The sequence below is a fragment of the Heloderma suspectum genome, chromosome 1 (genome assembly GCF_057233095.1).
Source record: "Heloderma suspectum isolate Gila_16-S chromosome 1, 16-S_ref, whole genome shotgun sequence".
NCBI lineage: Eukaryota > Metazoa > Chordata > Lepidosauria > Squamata > Helodermatidae > Heloderma > Heloderma suspectum.
The window spans coordinates 412,918,019-412,937,273 of NC_139458.1; the positions used below are offsets into that span (position 1 = coordinate 412,918,019).

The 19,255-nt window shown below is 43.6% G+C and overlaps 1 protein-coding gene across 5 annotated transcripts in view; it reads left to right on the plus strand.

Moving 5' to 3' along the window:
• Window positions 1-2,959: 2,959 nt before the first annotated feature.
• Window positions 2,960-19,255, plus strand: part of SOCS5 (suppressor of cytokine signaling 5) — an 80,131-nt gene continuing 63,835 nt past the window's right edge. For 3 of the 5 annotated variants that reach the window (XM_084829017.1, XM_084829016.1, XM_084829013.1), the window contains exon 1: window positions 3,086-3,372. The gene's annotated coding sequence lies outside the window, so the exon portion shown is untranslated. Of the gene's footprint in view, window positions 3,373-4,501; window positions 4,601-19,255 lie in introns of all 5 variants that reach the window. The other 2 variants (XM_084829014.1, XM_084829015.1) reach the window with 2 other exon arrangements.

Sequence of the window (19,255 nt, forward strand, 5' to 3'; positions counted from 1 at the left end):
AAAATGTCAGCATTGAACGAAGTTCCTTTGTTGCATGCTCCAGTCTCCTGATGACATTACATATAAAATCTACAGGCAGCAGCAAATATCCCAGTATCAGGGTCTTTTCCTGAGACTTTTCTTTTCGCATTAGGTGGCCAAAATATTTGAGCTTCAGCTTCAGTATCTGTCCTTCCAATGAGCACTCAGGGTTGATTTCCTTTAGGATTGACTGATTTGACCTCCTTGCCGTCCAGGGGACTCGTAAGAGTCTTCTCCAGCACCACAGTTCAAAAGCATCGATTCTTTGGCGCTCAGCCTTCCTTATAGTCCAGCTCTCACAGCCATACATTACTACTGGGAAAACCATAGCTTTGATTTTACAGACCTTTGTCGGCAAGGTGATGTCTCTGCTTCTTACTATGCTGTCTAGGTTTGCCATAGCTTTCCTCCCAAGGAGCAAGCGTCTTTTAATTTCATGGCTACAGTCACCATCTGCGGTGATCTTGGAGCCCAAGAAAATAAAATCTGTCACTGCTTCCATTTCTTCCCCTTCTATATGCCAGGAAGTGATCGGGCCAGATGCCATGATCTTAGTTTTTTTTAAGTTGAGTTTCAAACCAGTTTTTGCACTTTCCATTTTCACCCTCAACAAGAGGCTCTTTAGATCCTCTTCGCTTTCTGCCATTAAGGTGGTATCCCTGTATTTTCCCTCCCCGATCACTTCCTCCAACCAGGGATATTGTTTTACTTCCTGAACCTGGTGGCCTCCAGATGTGTTTGACTACAGCTCACATCATCCTCAGCCAGCAAGGCTGTATTAAACTCAATTTCTAGAACAATTTTTTTTCCTCATTTCACTTGATATCAGTATCAAAAATGTTTAAAGCTCTAGGCTGAAATTATGCCATAGCATGTAACCATTGTCAGGTGGTTTAAAGGCATTAATAGTCTGTTTATAATTATGTTTTCCTTCCCTGAATGCCTAAACTAATTTACAAAAAAAAATTCATTCATTCATGCGAGGGTTTTTTTTCTGATTTTCCTAGAAAGGAATGATTCCCAAGTAAATATGAACAGCAGAGTCTTGCAGCACCTTAAAAATTATTTACTGTGGTGAAATGAGATAGCAAGTTTGGTCAGGGTTTTCTATGTGTGTGGGTGTATTGCAAAAGGGCTAATCCCAAGCAATCATGCCTGGTATTATAGCCTTGCAGCTTAACTGTATGCATTTTTAAAATAATATCCTGTCATTATGGTGATGTTGCTTGTTCAGGTAGATTTGCTAGGTATTTAATACTATACTGATCTGTAATTAACAGTTTTATTTATTTTTGTAACTTCATAAATCTACTTTGGGTGCAGTAATCATAGAAATGGTGTGTGTGTGTGTGTGTGTGTGTATGTACATATATATATATATATATATATACACCTAACTTGCCTTTCTTTACACAGCAAAAGTAAATCCAACTTTGTTCAATGGGGGCACTGCGAAACATTGCAAACATATTGTTTAATGTGTGTATATGTTATTGGCATTGGACATTGTTAACTGACCTACTGGTACATCTTGCACTTATTTCAAGTTTTAAATATTTTAAATGAACAGTAATGGGAGTTTATGTTGTATTATAATGTAATTATGGCTATTGGTGTTGTGAACTGCTTTGAGCACAACATACTGTGGAAAATGCAGTATACAAATAAATTGACTGATTATGCAATCCTAGAGAGGTCAACTCAGAAATAAGCACCACTGAATTCTACGGGATTTACCCCCAGATAAGCGTGCATATCGTTGTACCCTAATGGTTGCGTGTGGCAAACCTCGTTGCCAGAAAGAATTGGAAAACAGAACGGAAAGAAAAAACCATTCGCCGTAGGACAGATTTTTATAGCTACTGGGCTTTAATAACGCTCCACACCTTGCCCAGCTGTTACTGGCGGATTCGTTGCACATTCCTCAGACAAGTCCTGCTTTTATAGCACAGATACAAGCGGCCCGCCTTTGGGCCTCCAAAAATTGGGGAAGGTACTTCCCACTCAAGAATGCCCTCCGGAATCCAAAGAGAACAGGCCGACGCGCTCTCACAAACGTTTCCACAGAACAGTCGACACTTCTTGATGTTATGGTATCTCGCCACCGTGACCACTCAACTAGCATCGCATCTGGAACAAGGGGCTACTGGAGCAACACGCAGTAGCCGCCAAATCCGGGCTCGAGGTTTACGAAGATGCGAAATTTATCCGGACAAAGAAATATGTTCTTTTTCCGTCCCCGCGCGCCTTGCATCATGGGTTATATGCAAATCAGCCCCCGAGACCCTTCACGGGGCTCCAAGACCGCCTGAAGTGGACTGCGGTTTACGAAAGCTTACCCCGTAATACATGCGTTTCTCTCAGTGGCTGTTTCTGCTTCGTGGAGGGGTCCCAAGCCACGGTTGCGCGCGGGAGTAAGTCCCGCCGGAACTAAAGGGACTTACTTCTGAGTAAACGCGGCTGTCAAAACCCGCGTTTCCCCCGACCGTCGTTTTTACGCATTATTTGCTCGCGGTCTTCATGCGCCCCGATCCGATGCACGTGTACTCGGGAGTGCCCAATGGGCTTACTCCCAAGTAAGCGAGCGCGCAGGGTTGGTGTTCCTGTACACCGTTACGTGGGAATATAAGCCCCGTTTGAGGACAGTGGGGTTTACTTCCGAGTAAACACGGTCCAGGGTGGGCGGGTCTGTGTGTTCGCATTACCTCAGGAAAGTACCGTCCTCGCTCCCCCTTCAAACCGTTCCTTTCTCTCTACCCTGTCAGCCATGTTCGTTCCCCTATTCCAAAATGGCCGCTCCGCCGAACCCCTTCCCCGTGCCCGGCCATCTGCCCGTAGCCAAGATGGAGAGGAGGAGCGGTGGGCGCGGCTCGGACATTCTGTGACCGAGGATTGGCTCTCCGGTTTCTAACGGGGCAACGTCGACAAGACCCGCGTTGCTATAGGCTGCAACTCGGCCCTGTCCTCTGCCTTGGCCGAAGCCAGCGGTTGGACGAAGGGCCAGAGGCGACTGCTTCGCACGATTGGCTGCGGCGCTGTCATTCCTCCCTTGCCCCGCCCTCCCCGCTTGCCCTCCCCTCCCCCCTCGCTGCTGCTACCCTTTCTCCCGGGGCCTGAGGCGAGAGCCGTTTCCCAGGCCGAGGGAGGCGGCGGCGGAGGAGGCTCCGCGCCAGGGGAGGGGAAGGACGGGGCAAGCTCTCGCCGGGGCAGAGTGAGGTGATGTTGGGAGCCGGGCGGGAGCCGGCGCGGCGCTGAGCGGGCGAGCGAGCGAACCGAGGGAAAGAGATGCGCCGGCCTCGCAGCAGCACCGCCACCTTCAGCGGCCGCCGACGGTGCTGAGCCGGGGCGTAGGTAGGTGAGCCCGGCTGGCGAGGAGGAGGGTGGTTGTGTGGTGAGGGAGAAGAGGAAGGCCAAGCTGGCCGCTGCCGCTCCTGGCCGGTCCGCTCTCAAAAGAGGCCCCGCCGCCATGAGGGGGGAAGCGGGCGACATTCCTTGGCTGCCGCTTCCCGCCCCCGCAACGAGGCTTTCAGGGAAGGGGGGCAGGAAGGGGGGAACCGACCCACCCGCCCCTCAATATTCTTCCACAAACCCCCGCCGAGTTCCTGCGGGGCAAGCAGCTCTCCGGGCCCCCCTCAGAGAGATTTTCCTCCCCGCTTCTAAGTGATTGCTGGTGCCCTTCCTTCTTCGCAGCCTTGAGGTGGAAGGCGCTCGGTGAATTACGGCTCGCGCTGCCCTAATCTCGGTTAATAAAGCATTGTTAAAAGTCTTGCGGCGAGAGGGGCGGGGAAGAGACGCGAATACGCTCCGGCTGTAGCGTGGGATCCAGTGCCAAGTCCTTCTTAGAGTAGACCCATTGCAGTAAATGGGACTTAAGTTCGGCTAACATTGGAGACGGCATTGGAGTCTTGAATGGGGTTGGAGGGGGTAAAAGCTGCTGAGTTCTGGTCCGAGCACCTAGAATTCCACCCGTTAGTTCATTCATTCATTTTGCAAGTTGAGATGCTTGAGCAATTAGATGTCGAGTTACAGCTTATTGCAAGGTCGTGGGCGAGACTGGGTGGGTGAAGAGTTAATGTCGGTGATACGTTGGGTGGAGGGGGTGGGAGTAGAGAAACTGCAAAAATATCCTTTCAGCGGTTTTGCTGACTCGATATTGCTAACCCCATATTTATTGATAATGGATGCCCCATATTTATTGATAATGGATGGGGTGGCAATTATTTTATGGCCCTGAAGGTCTGCATCTTTGTGATCAGTGGGGGGGGGGAGAGTTACAAGCAAATGTGTGAGAAGAATTAAACAACACTGATTTATAGGATTGTTGCTCCAAGTGGAGTCTTTTCTCGGGGCTATTTATTGCCTCCTATTGCTCTGTTTCAGTTGTCTGGCTTTGAAATCCAATACCCACAACTGAACTGCAATAGGTCGTTTCAGAGTTGGTGGCACGCTTTTTCCCCTGAGGTGCTTATGGTTTTTCCAGGCTTGTGGCCCGCAACGGATGGATCCCATCATTCATAGCAGTTCGCTTTTTTATTAAAGCCACCCCAAGCTTCATTGACCTGTTCATCTATTGAGTTAAGTGAGTTACATTATTATATATTGAGTTATTGATTGTGGCTACCATTGTCAAACGGTATATGTAAGAAATGGTTATAATAAGTAGATACTATGAATGAATAAAAGAACTATATTAACACATGAAGCTGACTTAAACTGAGTAAAATCACTGGCCCATCTAGCCCAGTATTGTCTACTCTGTCTAGCAGGAGTGCTCTCTGACATCTCATGGCTTTCACAGCCTTGCTACCTGAGATAATTTAATTTTGCGTGCGCACACACAAAGCATGGGCTCCTCCCCATTGTGTGTGGATCAGTGCTTAATCGGACTGGTTCTGTATTCAGATTCTCATGCAACTAAATCATGGATCAACTGAAGGCAACTTCAGATGTGATTAATTTTGTGCCCAGAAGCCCGTCTGTATGTACGAAAGCATACAAATCATGAGTTTGTGATTGTTGCACATGACTGACTGCATGCAGTTTGCTTCATCTTACATTGTAGTACAGTCTGTACAAATTCTGGGGTGTTGGAAGCAGCCTTTTGTAGTGTAAGTCACTTCCCTTCAGTCATAGTTCCAAATGAGGAGGGGGACACACACACTACCTCATAGGATTGTTTTGTGAGGATGACAGATATCAAGTTCTCTATACATAGTACTGCAAAAATGCTTAATGCAACGTTTTTACTGTTAGCTATGAATAAGATATAATATCTTTAAGAATGAATTGGTATGCAACCTTGGTAGTGGTGCGATATGTGAGTTTCTGTACTAGCTATGTCATTGACGGGAGTATCAAGTTTGATAATGTCTTCTTAATGGCCTGTATTTAAAAAAAATGAAAAGGAATTCTTCCAGTTGAATGGCCAGTGATCAGTAATGGTACAAACCCCAAATCTGCATAGTACTCTATAGTATGTACTCTGCCATTTTAAAAAGGAAGAAGCTTGCATTTGAAGTCTTTGCATACAAGATATATTTGGCAAAAATAAAATTTCTCTCCTTTTCATAGAACAGCTATTCTGACTTTCATAGGAAAAATGTTGTTTTGAATAGGACATGATACAGGGTAGACTATAAACTATTTCATATTGACTGACATGGCACATGTAATCTGAAGTCCCACTATAAGCTGTAGGCCAGGGGTGTAGAACCTCAGGCCTGAGGGCCAAATCCAGCCCTCCAAAGTTTCCATTGTGACCTTCCCAGGGTCCCCAGATGGACACGTCCCCTTCCCTCTAACCCTTGAGCCCCCTTCCCTCTAACCCTTGAGCCCCCTTCCCTCTAACCCTTGAGCCCCCTTCCCTCTAACCCTTGATCATTTGGTGATTTCTTGGCTTTTGTGTGGTTTTCCCCCCATTCTAAAAGGTTGAAATGCCTCTCCTAAGGCTTAGTTCCTGGCAATAAGAGCTTTAAGCTCAAATATGGTGGCTTTTTTTGGCTCTGCCCACTTTTGTCTTCAGCCCCGCCCACCCCTGGGATGCACCTCCACACACAAGGTTCTGCACCCCTGCCGTAGGTCATACTTCCAGGCATGTGTGTGTTGGATCACAGTCTTAGTCTCAAAAAACTGTGAAATAGATTGACTTTTTCCATTTTAAAGTTGAGAACCAGTCTAATCCCTAGATCTCATTGCAAATTTAGAGCCTTATAGCCCAGTTTTAAACATATCTGCCCTGAAGTAGGCTCACAGATTCCATTGTGACACACTTGGATATGTGCACATGAAACTGCCTTATGCATCAGCACGTTAGTCCATCTCAGTCAGTGTTGTCTAATTATGATGATGATGATGATGATGACTAGCAGTGGCTTTCTAGGGTCCAGGTGTACATAGGGCTGTGGACCTTAGAACTGGAAACATGTAAACATGATCACTGTGAAATAGTAGAATTTTCATTTGTGGCAGCAAATACATTATTTTATTTAAAAAACCTTGCCTTAAGGTGTAGTCAAGCAAAGCAGCTTTTTTGGTTCCATTTTATTCTTGTAGTGTACATACATACAATACTAACTTTGTATTAAGGTCTCTTTCATACAAAATGGCTTCACTGGGGTAACCATGAGGTAACATGATGTATATTTCTAGGGTTAAAAATATCCAGGAAATGGTTTAATGTTAGGACAACATGCATGGTGAATGAGGAGCATGATATTTGCTTGCCTTGCAAATAGTCACACAAAATAAAATGTTCATTCTGGGTCACCTGTAGGACAGTGGATTAGAGCAATGTAGAAGTGCCCTGAGGAAATTTCAATTTGTGCAAACACATCTGTCGATTCACTCATTAAGGCCTAAGCCAAGAAACTCTTTGTTTGAGTGATAGAACATTTTATAAAATGTCATAGATCAGAAGTGGAGAATGTTAGCAGACAAGTCATATTTGTAGATGTTCTCTAGTTTGTGGAAATCTTCTAATATTTGTAAAGCTAGATATACACTATGTGCCTCAATATATTGTAGACATTACATATTCTTGATTTAAGGGCCTCTGTACAGGATTTTTGCGTATTTCAATATGTGAAGACTTCAGTATTGGCCTAGGGGTTTTTTTTTCCAGTAAAGCTGCCAAAGGGTAACAGAGCAGGACAGTCTCTGAATTAACTAGGTTGCTGTGAGCCTTATGAATACTTAACAGCATTAAGTTAACACAGAAGAAATGGCACTGTTTCCCTTTGTTCTCGCTGTAGTGTGTAGTTTTGAGGCTAGTACTGGATCAGTTCTAGAAATATTGTAGAGAATTCAGATGGGCCATGAACTAAAAATAACTGAGTTGCTTTATAATCTTGGAGAAATTGAGCTGGTTCGCATGATCACCATAGCCTAAACAAACCACAGTGGCTTGTATAAGTTGTGGTGATTGTGTGACCCAGCCTCTTGTATGCAGAAGTTTTAAAATTCTAAACAGGAAGAGAACTAAAGCAGCATTTCCTAGAAAACAAGGTAATAATTCTGAGGAGGAAATGTGTTGAGCAATTTTGCACTTGATACACTTTATTTGAATTTATTGGGATCATACAAAGGATTTTCAGCCCCAGTACTAAAACTATTAGTATTTGGAAGGGACCCTGACTGTGCTAGGTGGACAGAAATGCATAAAGACCTTGATGGTTATTATCCAGCTGTTCTCATAAAAATGATCTGATTGGAAGTTTTAAGTTCAGATGTAACATCAGACCCCTAGGTTTATACTTTTTGATTCCCTTCCTGATTGCTTGATTTCTCAACTAGCCGTAGTTTTCCATTAAGTCCTTTGTATATAGCCCACCTTATCCCCTAAGCTAAGTAACATTGCAACAAGTCTGTGGGTTCATATTTTTTTTAAAAAATTGATGATAAGCTAAATTTGAATGTCCTTTTATGGCTGAGAAGGAATTTGAACACAGAGTCCAGTCTGAATCAAGATGTGAAGGACTGGGGAAAATGGGGGGTGGGGCAAAGAGAAGAGGGACGAAACGTGTTACGTGATATGCTCTAGTTAGACTTGTGTACAAACTTGCACACGTTCTAACGAGACTCACACACCCACTTATAAGGAATCTTTAGACATTGGCGATAGAGCATCTATGGCTAAGAAGGCAATTCTCACCCAAAGAGATTCACACTCAGACACTGTTGGAGAGGATAATGCCACAATGGCACATTTATTAGGGTTTGCAAAGATTCAAATTCACAAGCTAGTTTGGGGAATTAGCTGAGCAAATGGATTTAACATTTAAGACCAATTGGGGATGCTCCAGCCTTCACCAAGTTAGGAGTCTTCCTGAAGCCTACACAGACATGCACAGGTTGGGGGGTGGGGTGGGGAGCTACAATTTCTACAAAGAACTTCTAAAAGCAATATTCCTTTCTTTGGACTGAAACCCTTTCCTGCAGACAGGAACTAGTGTGCTTTGCAATTCCTGGTCTCAGGTGAAGAGGAAGGAAAGCGGAGAGCCTTGACTGGGGAGGCAAAGCACCCACTGTTGGTACCTTGCTCTGGCAAGCAAGGAGCTTAGTGACTTCAGTGATTTCAGCATGGAGCCTTTCCTCTGGGAGGAGAGACTCTTTGAGTGATTTCAGCAGCATGGCCTCCCACCTCTGGGACTCCCCCAATCTGAGGCGTCTTATACAGTTCAGAGAAAGGCAGTGACATCACAACTGTGATGAACTAGACACTCCCCATAGGCACTGGAGGTGGTGCTACTTGCTATGGGAGAAAGACTGAGTTGGCCTTCCATGTTGTTGTTCAGTCGTTAAGTCGTGTCCAACTCTTCGTGACCCCATGGACCATAGCATGCCATGCCTTCCTGTCCTCCGCTCTCTCCCGGAGTGTGCTCAAGTTCATATTCATTGCATCGGTGATGCTATCCAGCCATCTCATCCTCTGCCGTCCCCTTCTCCTTTTGCCGTCAATCTTTCCCAGCATCAGGGTCTTTTCCAGTGAGTTTTCTCTTTGCATTAGGTGGCCAAAATATTTGAGTTTCAGCTTCAGTATCTGTCCTTCTAATGAGCAGTCAGGGTTGATTTCCATCCTTTATAACAAAAGAAGGTGCTTGAGGATGATGGCTGTACTTGCCAAAAACAAAAGTCCTACCTACTATCTCTTAGGGCATTTCTACACCAGTCTAAAATCCTGCATTTAAAAAGGAGGGGGGGGGGTTCTGTTTCCATTTTAAATGTAGGATCACAACTGACTCCCTTTACATGTGCTTCCTTTTTCCCTTCCCCCCCTCCCCATCTGAGTCTTCCATTATCTGTCATTGATCTCAGCCTCTTCTTGCTGCTTTAACTCTTTTGATGGAGGTAACTGAAGCGGAACACAACAGTTTTATAGCTCATTATCTGCGATCTATTTAAAAATGGAACAAAGGGCATTTAGTGCAGGAGGGTCACTGTGTCATGTAAAGAGCCCACAAACTTCCATGAAGGAGCAACCTCAATAGCAGGATAAAAGCCCAGTGTGAAGGAGCTCTTGTTCACTTAACAAAAGGTGACCTTGCATCTTAATGACTGTCTTAAAGGCAGGTGTCAAGGCTGGAGTTCAACAATAGGAGCATATTGCAGGTAGGGATGTCAGAGAATTCTGCAACGGATCTCAGTGAGGCCGAATGCCAGTGCATTCGGCCCCCCGAAATCCATCGTGGAACGGCCTGCCGCCCCCCGTGGATCCCCCCCGGGATGAGACTTACCTGGGGCGGATGTTTCGGATGGCGGCGGCTCCAGCGGTGGCGGTGGCGGCTGGTCTTCCGACCGGCTGCCACCGCCATTTGCAGTCTGTGTTTTTTTCTCCCCACCCCCCCAGACGTGATAGGCTACGTAAAGATTTGCGTAGCCTATCACGTCTGGGTAAAAAAAAAAAAAAAAGCGTATGCAAATGGCGGCGGCTACAGCCGCCGCCATTTGCGTTCCTCATTTTTCACCGTCTTAGTCTACGTAAATATTTACGTAGACTAAGATGAAGACAAGAAAGGGGAATGCAAGTAGCGCCCAGAAAAATAAGGAATACAAATGGTAGCAGCCGTAGCTGCCGCCATTTGCTTATGCGGTTTTTTTTTACCCATTTTTTTTATTCTTGCTATCCAGCACATTCATGTTCCTCTGAATTTTTACCCCCACCTTTGCCTTTGGGGAGTGCATTTTAAGCAGTCCATTAGAAACTGAATTGCTTGATCTAGTCCTACACGTTGCTCTCAACCCCATTCCTGTGCCTTTCTCCCACCTTTGCTGAGGCTGGGAATGAAGACGCCTGGCTTTGTGGCTGTGTCTCAAAATGGAGTCAGTGCTGTTCACTCAAAAGAAAGCTACTTCGTAACAAATGGAAATAATTGAAAAATAAAATTTTCCAGGGATTATTTTTGCCTGGGGGGGGCACAATGTTCCCCCGCCCCTAATTTTTTCAGGATCTTTTCCTGGCATTCACATCTCTAATATACTATCTATTGATTTTGGGGTATATGTATTCCTAAGAGCACAGTCCTATGCATGTTTAGATGTTGGCTGGGGTTTGCTGGGAGTTGTTGGACTTCTTTCTGTCTGAACATGCATAAGAGTGCACCTTAAAAGTGGTTATGGGCTTCTTTTTGCTGGGTATAGACTTCAAGCCAAAGTGCAGTTTAGGTTCAGTACCAACACTTCATGAATAATATTAGTCAGGAGCATGATATTGCCAGACACAGGCTGAAGAAGTTCTATGCTCGGCTGACTGAGTTGCACTTACCGCATTACTACTTTGGTGATTCCTGAGTTGCACTTACCGCATTACTACTTTGGTGATTACACTTCACCAACTAGATGAACTGTCACATTTTATGATCTTCAGTTTGTCAGAAGTGGCACAGTATGTGTTTCAAAATAACCAGAATATATGCTGATTCCTTCAACCATTTACTCTGCATTAGATTACTCTGAAGTTCTGTGTGAATGTAAAGCTCTAACAACTGTCTGAAGTCATTAACACGTAGGCTGCAATCCTAAGCACACTTATTTCCTAGTACGTCTTATTAGACACAGATGGACTGACTTCTAAGTAAACATATTTCATATTAGGATCTAAATCTGTTATTGAGCAGGCACATATACTGCACATAATCCTGCTAGGTTGATGTATACGTTTCCAAACCAAAACTGTGTTCTGAAGGCCCCAGCTATTCATGATTGTGGTGACATTGCTTTTGGATCGACCCTACCAAAAAGTAAATTGCTGATACACTGAATCCTGTTAAACTTGGGATTTGTTTCTGAGTAAACATGCACAGGATCAGGCTGTAAAACCTGTTTATTATGACTTCGTTGAAGTATTTCCCTTTAACCTGGTTGTGTGAATTTTGTATTAAGCTATCTAAAGTATCTGTTCTACATTTGGCAGGTAATATGACATGAAATAACACTACAAGTGTTCATATTTCTGCAGCTTGCCATGAACAAAGGCTGAAACCCAGAACCTCTGTTTTTTTGTTTTTTGCCCCATCCTTTCTTGGCCTCCAAAAAGGCTTTGCAACTTCTTTCCCCACCTTTTTATGAACTTTCACTCTAACCCCCTGCCTCATTTATATAGTTGACCCCTGCTGGCGGTTTTCCTTTCCACCTCTTGGTAACAAAAGATGTCAAATGCACTTTTATACTTCTTGGTTTCTCTTATTATGCTATCCTGTCACCCTGTGTTTGGATCATAGAGGGACTAGAGGTCATGTATTCAGAGTTTTGCCCAAAGGCAGAAAAACCCACCCACTAGTGCCTCACATTTTAAACTTTGCAGTTCAGACTCAGTGCCACAAGCAGAGGAGAGGTGCACCATACAAAGGAGCTGCCAAAGCATGTAGCTGAGGATGGACTTGAGCAAGCCAAGTCACATCCTGCAGGGAAAGCAACACCACCACCCTTGCTTAGTGCTTCAACCCCTTTATGCGCCCATGGCATAACCCCCTACCCTATACCACCCAGGCTTCCAGTTTCTCCTTTCATTATTCATTCATGTCTGTACCACACGCTCTACCTTTGCTGCCATTTTCTATGCAGTTTAAGTGCCTCCTTGCTGTGTTTTGATAATGCCGACCGCTGACCATCTTAACAGGTATCGTGTAGGAGATTGCTTTTTGCAGTTGCCATAGAATCATTCCTTGACTGTCATGTGCAACTCTAGTGCCTGTTTTTAGAGGGTGCAATGCAATAATTTGAACACTTAGTCTGCCAGCTTGAACACTCAATACTTAGGTAACCATCATGTACCCATTTATGCTTGGCTCGCGCCATTGAAATAATTATGCCTAGCTTTGTGTAACATTGCAAGACTGCATCCTTAATTTACATTTTTCTTTATACCTCCACCCCCAGCTTCTTAAATCAAATAAACATTTAGATTGCCCACACTTAACTGATCAAACAAGAGCTTAGCTTTCAGAGATTCTTGGACAGCCCAGGTAGCTGAATTCATATCATTGGGACTTGTTCTTTCTCTCTATAAAAATGAAAGAATCAGGCCCTCAGATATGCTTAAATTAAATATCTTCAGTGTTTACAGAATAGTTTATAGAATTAGTTAAAGGAAAAAATTTCATATTCTAGATGGGTCATTGTTGCATCATCCAATTAATACTTTGTGTGTGTAGGCTTCATTTAGCTGGCAATTATTGTTTATTATTTCAGTGGAGCACTAGGTCAGGATTATGCCACTCAAGAACTTCAAATAACTGTTTCAAAAAATTAATAATTGCTTCCTTTTTATTTGAACTAGATTATCTTTTGTTTTGGTGATGCACTGACTCAGTTGGTACTGTGTAGCTGCTCATTATGACTTCATAAGCCTGAACCCTAGTATCATGCAGTTCTTGTCAGGTGATGGGGTGGAGGAGGAACAAGATGAAGGTGAGGCAGAAGCAAAGGTATACACTTACTTCAAAAATAAATTAAAGCCAATCCCCTAGTTTAGGGGTCAGCAGCTTGTGGCCCTCCAGATGTTTTGGCTTACAACTCCCATCAGCCCTAGCCAGCATAGCCAGTGGTGAGGGATGATGGGAGTTGTAGGCCAACATATCTGGAGGGCCACACAAGTTCCCCACTGATGCCCCAGTTGCTCATATTAATAGATAAGCCTTTCCTGGAAGGTCTCCTTGAAGATAGAGAGCCTTTTATTTTTGATAAATTCGACTGGCAACTTGTTCAATACCTCCTTTCCTCATCTCCTTCCCCAGTTAACACAAATTATCAGAAGCTGCTTGTGAGCCAATGCAACAAATAGGGTGTCCTGTTTAAATCCAAGGTTTTTAGACTCTAATGCTGGTTGGGGAGGGGGCATATTACTATCTAACTTAATAATACAATTCTTCTTTCACAGTATCTTATCATACATAAGTAGCTGTAGGGCAGGAATTCTCCAATGCTTTTTTTAATTAAATGTGCCCCCTCCCACCTTTCTTCCCTAGTCAGATTCTGTAGAATGCCATAGCAACTGAATTTTTGTAAGAGTAAGGAAAACTGAGGGAAAAAGGGATAATAGAAGAAAGAAACGAAGAAACTGAGATGAAAAATAAAGGGAAGCTGAGGGAATGGAAAAATGAAACTTAAGCAGCCCGTTTCAGTATAAGATTTTCATTTTAATTGTTCAGCCCTTTCAAATCTATATTGAAATATTTGAAAGTAGTAGTGTGCACTGTTACTGGTCCCAGCACTCAATTAAGCTAGACCATTTCTAGCTACTTTGCTTAATTGATCAGCAACTTCAATATTTGAATGAAATATGTCAAACTCCATTCTGTTCAACTCCTTGCAATAGGAGGATGTAGGTTTAAACCATACTTTTAACAGATTAATAGTGCAATCATATGCATGTCCACTCAGAAGTGAGCTCTGTTGAGTTCAATAGAACACACTCAGGTAAGCATGTATAGGATTGCAACCAAAAAGTTAGTATGCTTTTAGAAAGCTAAGAGAAAGGGAGTTTGCAACTTCTCAGGGCAAGTAGCTCTGGTTTTATAAAACATTTCTATAATGCTCCTTAGCAAAACTTTCCGATCTGTGTTGTGAACATTGATGCATGTCTGAACTTTTTCAAAGACAAGTTAGGACACAATCCTGTGGCAGTTAGACGGCCATAGGATTGGTCAGTTCCTGGAGAACCGCCTCCCCACCGCCTCCCCCACCGCCTCATAGGTGGCGTCGATCCTCTCTGCACTCGTAAGAGCAGTGCAGAGCGGGGCAAAGGGGGGCGTTCCCAGGGGCGGGGAGTTCGGGAGTGCCAGTACAAGCACTTCCTATGTGTTGTCCGGCCTCCCCACTCCACGTTCCCATGTCCTGTGGCTAGGCAGCCGAAATGGGCCATCTAGCCATGAATGCAGGGTGGCAGGAGTGTGGCAGAGATGATCTCCTCCATGCTCCTGCCACCATGCATTGGATAGGCAACCGCCTATCCCCATAGGATTGTTCCCTCCAAATAAATAACCTTAACTGGATTCTATTAAGCAGTGAATCATCTCTTTCTATACAGTTCAAGTTTAATGGATTCAGTACCAAGATGTTCTACTGTAAACTTAGCTGACTTGGTCAAGATCAAGAGTTCGAGGTATTTTTCCAGCAAGGATGAGTTCTTCTAGTACTCTTGTCTCCATTCAGATTTTATTGATTCACTACACTCGTAGAAAGTATTATTAAGAGAAAATGAGCTGTCAAAGTCAATCTAGAATTATGTGATGATGGGAATCCTTCCAAAGCTGTGAACATGAGGGAGTTGATTTTTTAAATTTTATTTTTAGTGAAAATGTTGGCCTAACTTGGAAGCAGCTGTTTGAAATCTTTTCACATTGTTTGAACAAACAGAAAGTTTAGAAGTTGTAAAATGTCAAAGGCTGCAATCCTACGAACAGTTACCTGGGGAGAACACCCAGTGAACCCAGTGGAGATTATTTCTATGTAAGCATGCATAGGATTGGGGTGCAAGGATATGTGGAAGTTGATCATCTTTAAACTATATAAATCAAGTTTGTATGTATCTGTTTACCAGTGTATGATAAGTTGTTTTGTTGTTGCTGTTGTTCAGTCGTTCAGTCGTGTCCGACTCTTCGTGACCCCATGGACCATAGCACGCCAGGCCTTCCTGTCCTGCGCTCTCTCCCGGAGCGTGCTCAAGTTCATATTCATTGCATCGGTGATGCTATCTAGCCATCTCATCCTCTGCCGTCCACTTCTCCTTTTGCCTTCAGTCTTTCCCAGCATCAGGGTCTTTTCCAGGGAGTTTTCTCTTCGCATTAGGTGGCCAAAATATTTGAGCTTCAGCTTCAGTATCTGTCCTTCCAATGAGCACTCAGGGTTGATTTCCTTTAGGATTGACTGATTTGACCTCCTTGCAGTCCAGGGGAATTACATTTTACAAAAATACTTCCCCCCTTGCTTTGGGGCACAAATAACTAATGTAGGTATATTGTGGGCAGGCAGGCTAGTAAAAAATGGTTGTGGGCTAATAACTTTGTTAAAAGTTTGCTATAAATTGCAATTTGTGTATATTAGAATACTTGTAGAAGGTGTGATTCAGTCTAATGAACTGGTTTACAAAAGTTACTAGACCACAATATATTTTTACAAGCCAGTTTGGCCTTGCATATTTATATTGCTTTTTGGCATATCCAGCATCATGAAAGAAAGAAAAAAGCCATCTCTTTTCTGTTTTACAAAAGCTTTCTCACCTCGTTGCCTGGAGGCAATTCCAATTTGCCACAGATTATCAGGTGAGTGGCTGTTGATGCTTGGTATTGCCAAGTGGCAACTAGGACAAAACACTGATGCTAATCCCAATGCATATTGCATTCCTGGATAAGTGTGTGTTATATTAGAAAAATATATGGAGTGAACTGGTTTAGGCTTGTCTGAGAAGCAGTCAGAGACCGAAAAAATATAGCCTCCATTTATTATTGGCCTCTGACGGAACTGACACACACCACTGATGAGGATACATGTTGGGCTTTGAAAGCTCTTGTTCTTTATTTTATCCCAATATGATATTGCATTATATTGTATTTTATTCTTTTAAATATTTGTATTTTATATTTTTAACTCTTACGTGGTGTTTTAGTTTTTTAAGTAAAGAGAATATTACTTATTGGGTGAATTAGAAATGTAATAAATGTTTCCTGTGGGGTGCTTCTAAAACCTTCTTTTAAAAGCCTTAGATAAACCCTTTGATATCTGTGGGATATCAAATATTCCATTGGGTAGTGTTGTGCTGCTATTTGTCACAACATGTACTTAGAACCTAAGTTCTGGAAATACCAAAGTCATGCTCTGGAGAAATTTGGAGAATAAGTCAACTGCATAAGAAATTTCCCGGGAAAGATAGAGATTTGTGCTATAATAGCTGGGAACTGCCAGCAAACCATTGGTGGACTCCGGGGCTTTATGAAGTGAAAGTAACAAAGACCATTGCAGTTGTGGTTCTGACAATACAAAGTTCTAGATGTGTTTCTGCAATCTGAGCTTCTTTGTTTGCTGAAATTAGTGGCACAACTCCAAGAAATTGCCAAGGCACAAGATTCACTTAGAGCTTAAAGATCAGTGTTCACACGTATTTATTTCTTAACAAACCAGTGTGGATAGCAGCATAGTAAATCTAATTCAAAATACTATTTTTAAAACCCCTAATGTGCTATAAACCAGTACAGTATAATACAGAAACACAATTGCCAAACATCACTTACTCTGTTTGAACAGGAAGTTCTTAACTACTTCTAATGATTTGTGGTTGTGCAGCTAAGCCCTAGTGGTACCTTAGAGACTGTTTGTTCTCTGCATCTAGCTCACATACTGGGGCTATATAATATAGCAACGTATAGCTCTGATCATGGAAAATCTGCTCCTGTTCAAGAAGCTCAAGTTCTTAAGCATGCAGCAGCTCTTTATCAATAGATCATCTCCTACTGAGGACTGTGTGTGTGTGCAGACATTTTTGCAGTTGGGTGGGCAGGTTGTTATTTGTCAAAACCACTATCGAATAGGTGCCTGACAGTCACACCAAAATAACTGCATGCCTATGAGCCAGGCTTCCCTAACCTGGTGCCGTCCAGATGTTTTGGACTACAACTCCCAGCATTCCTGACCAGGCCATGCTGGCTGGGACTGATGGGAGTTGATGTCCAAAACATCTGGATGGTGCCAGGTTGGGGAAGATTATAGTAAGTAATGCTAGTCATATTGGCTTTTCCCTGGAGCAGCTTGAAACATCATAGAAACATAAAAAGATAGCTTAACCAGATACTATATCCTATTTGGTTGTTCAGTTCCTTGTGTGATTGCAGTCACATCAGGGACACAGTGGAACCATGCTTGCTAGCCCCACCCCATCTTTGTCCCCAACACCCAGACCCAACACCTTGTACACACTGAAGGGGCAAGGTCTGAAGTGGAGAGCATGCTGTACATGCTTGCATCACATGCTGTACATGCTTGGCTTCTTGTGTTATTTAGAAACCTGCACAATTAAAATTCTAAATCATCTGGGCATACATGGAAGGTGGTGGGGCCAGGCAGTGGAGATATGACAGTGTGGGTGGGGCTAGAAAGTTTTTCCTGCTCTCTTCACATGGTTGGAATTGTGGGAGGGCGAATACCTGAATAGGGCACTTGATAAGACAAGCTGTGCATGTGCGCCCCATGTGCATGGTGATAGCTCTAAAACACCATCTCCAACTCCCTGAGAAGTGTCTGTCTGTGCACAGCCTAAGCTACCACATCTGACTGAAGTGTGCTCCAAGCAATGAGTGTGGAAAGGGTGGGTGGAGGGAGGGGAACAGGCATCTGTAAGATAATTAAATTCCTAACTATGACAGATTTATGGTTTCAGGGTAGAAGTTGATCACTAGGATTCTTCCCAACTCGGTTTTTATAGTTCAGCCCACCTGAGCCACATCTGAGCCTTTGAGTAAGTCTCATTGAGTGTAATAAGACTTACTTCTGAGTAGACATCTGTAGGATTGCACTATCAGTCTTCAAAGACCTTAAAACCAAAAAATGATTATTCACCCAGAATCCCAGACCTCCCTTATAGAGCAATCCTATACATACTGTACCTACTCAAAAGCAAATCCCGTTAAGTGGAGCTTATTCTCAGGTACATAAGTATAGATTGCTTGACAAGATTACTTAGGGCAAACTACTTATGATGAGCATTTCTGTTAGGTGGAAGAACTATTTTTAAAATGAAAAGCAGCTGCAGGATGCTGAAATTTGGGGTGCGAGGGCTGCTTAATCATTTCCCTTCCAGCTGTTTGTCCTTTCAAAATATGCCCTGCAGCTGTTGTTCCTGTATGTGAAAAGATGCAGGGTCCCTGTACTTTCCCTCATAAGTGAGGCAGCAGCCTGAGGGGTATTGATTTCTGGGATAAAAACAAGAAAAAGGACTACGCAGCCCCTCCCATTCCCACTGGTCTTCTGCTCCAGATGGCAGCCTCCTGTGGCTGGCTTTGGGGGGGGGGGGGTGTTGTGAGGAAGAACTACATGCTCATCATGTGTAGTTTGACCATAATCTAAAGTCTGCTTGGGTTGAGTTCTTCTAGATGCTACCTTTTCAGCTATCAATCTTCATGAAGGGCCTGTATTTTGAAAACGTTGGCCTCTTCAGTAGCTCATTGATACCTAGATGCCTACTTGATTCCCCACCTCCAGCACTAGAAGACAATGTGAGTCTGCTGCCAAAGGTAAATGGAGCAACTACCAATTTATTTTTATTTTTGCATATATTGGTATATTGTATGATATGAAGTTCATAAATGGGCAATAGACACTTGAGAGACATATTTTTTAAAGGGCAGTATCCTGTAAAACACCAGCATGACCCATTACTAGTGCAAAGGGGAGCTAGCAATTCTTAAAGCAACTGAAACGAGCAGAAATGCTTGTTTCTGGAATGGAGCAGGTTGGCAGAGCTCACAGAAGGGTGCTCTGCTGAGCTGTCCTGATCCAGAGCAGAACATTTCCACTCATTTGCAGGGTTTTAAGCTAGCAGTGGGTCCTTCTGGAACAATGGAATGAGCAAAAGCGCAGTGGCAGTATTGAATACTTTCCAAAGCATCTAGCATTCAAAATACACCAGTTGCTGGGGAACATGGGCAAGAGGATGCTCTTACACTTGTGTCCTGCTTGTGGGTTCCTGGTCGACAGCCGGTTGGCCACTGTGTGAGCAGAATACTGGAGTGGATGGACCCTTGGTCTGATC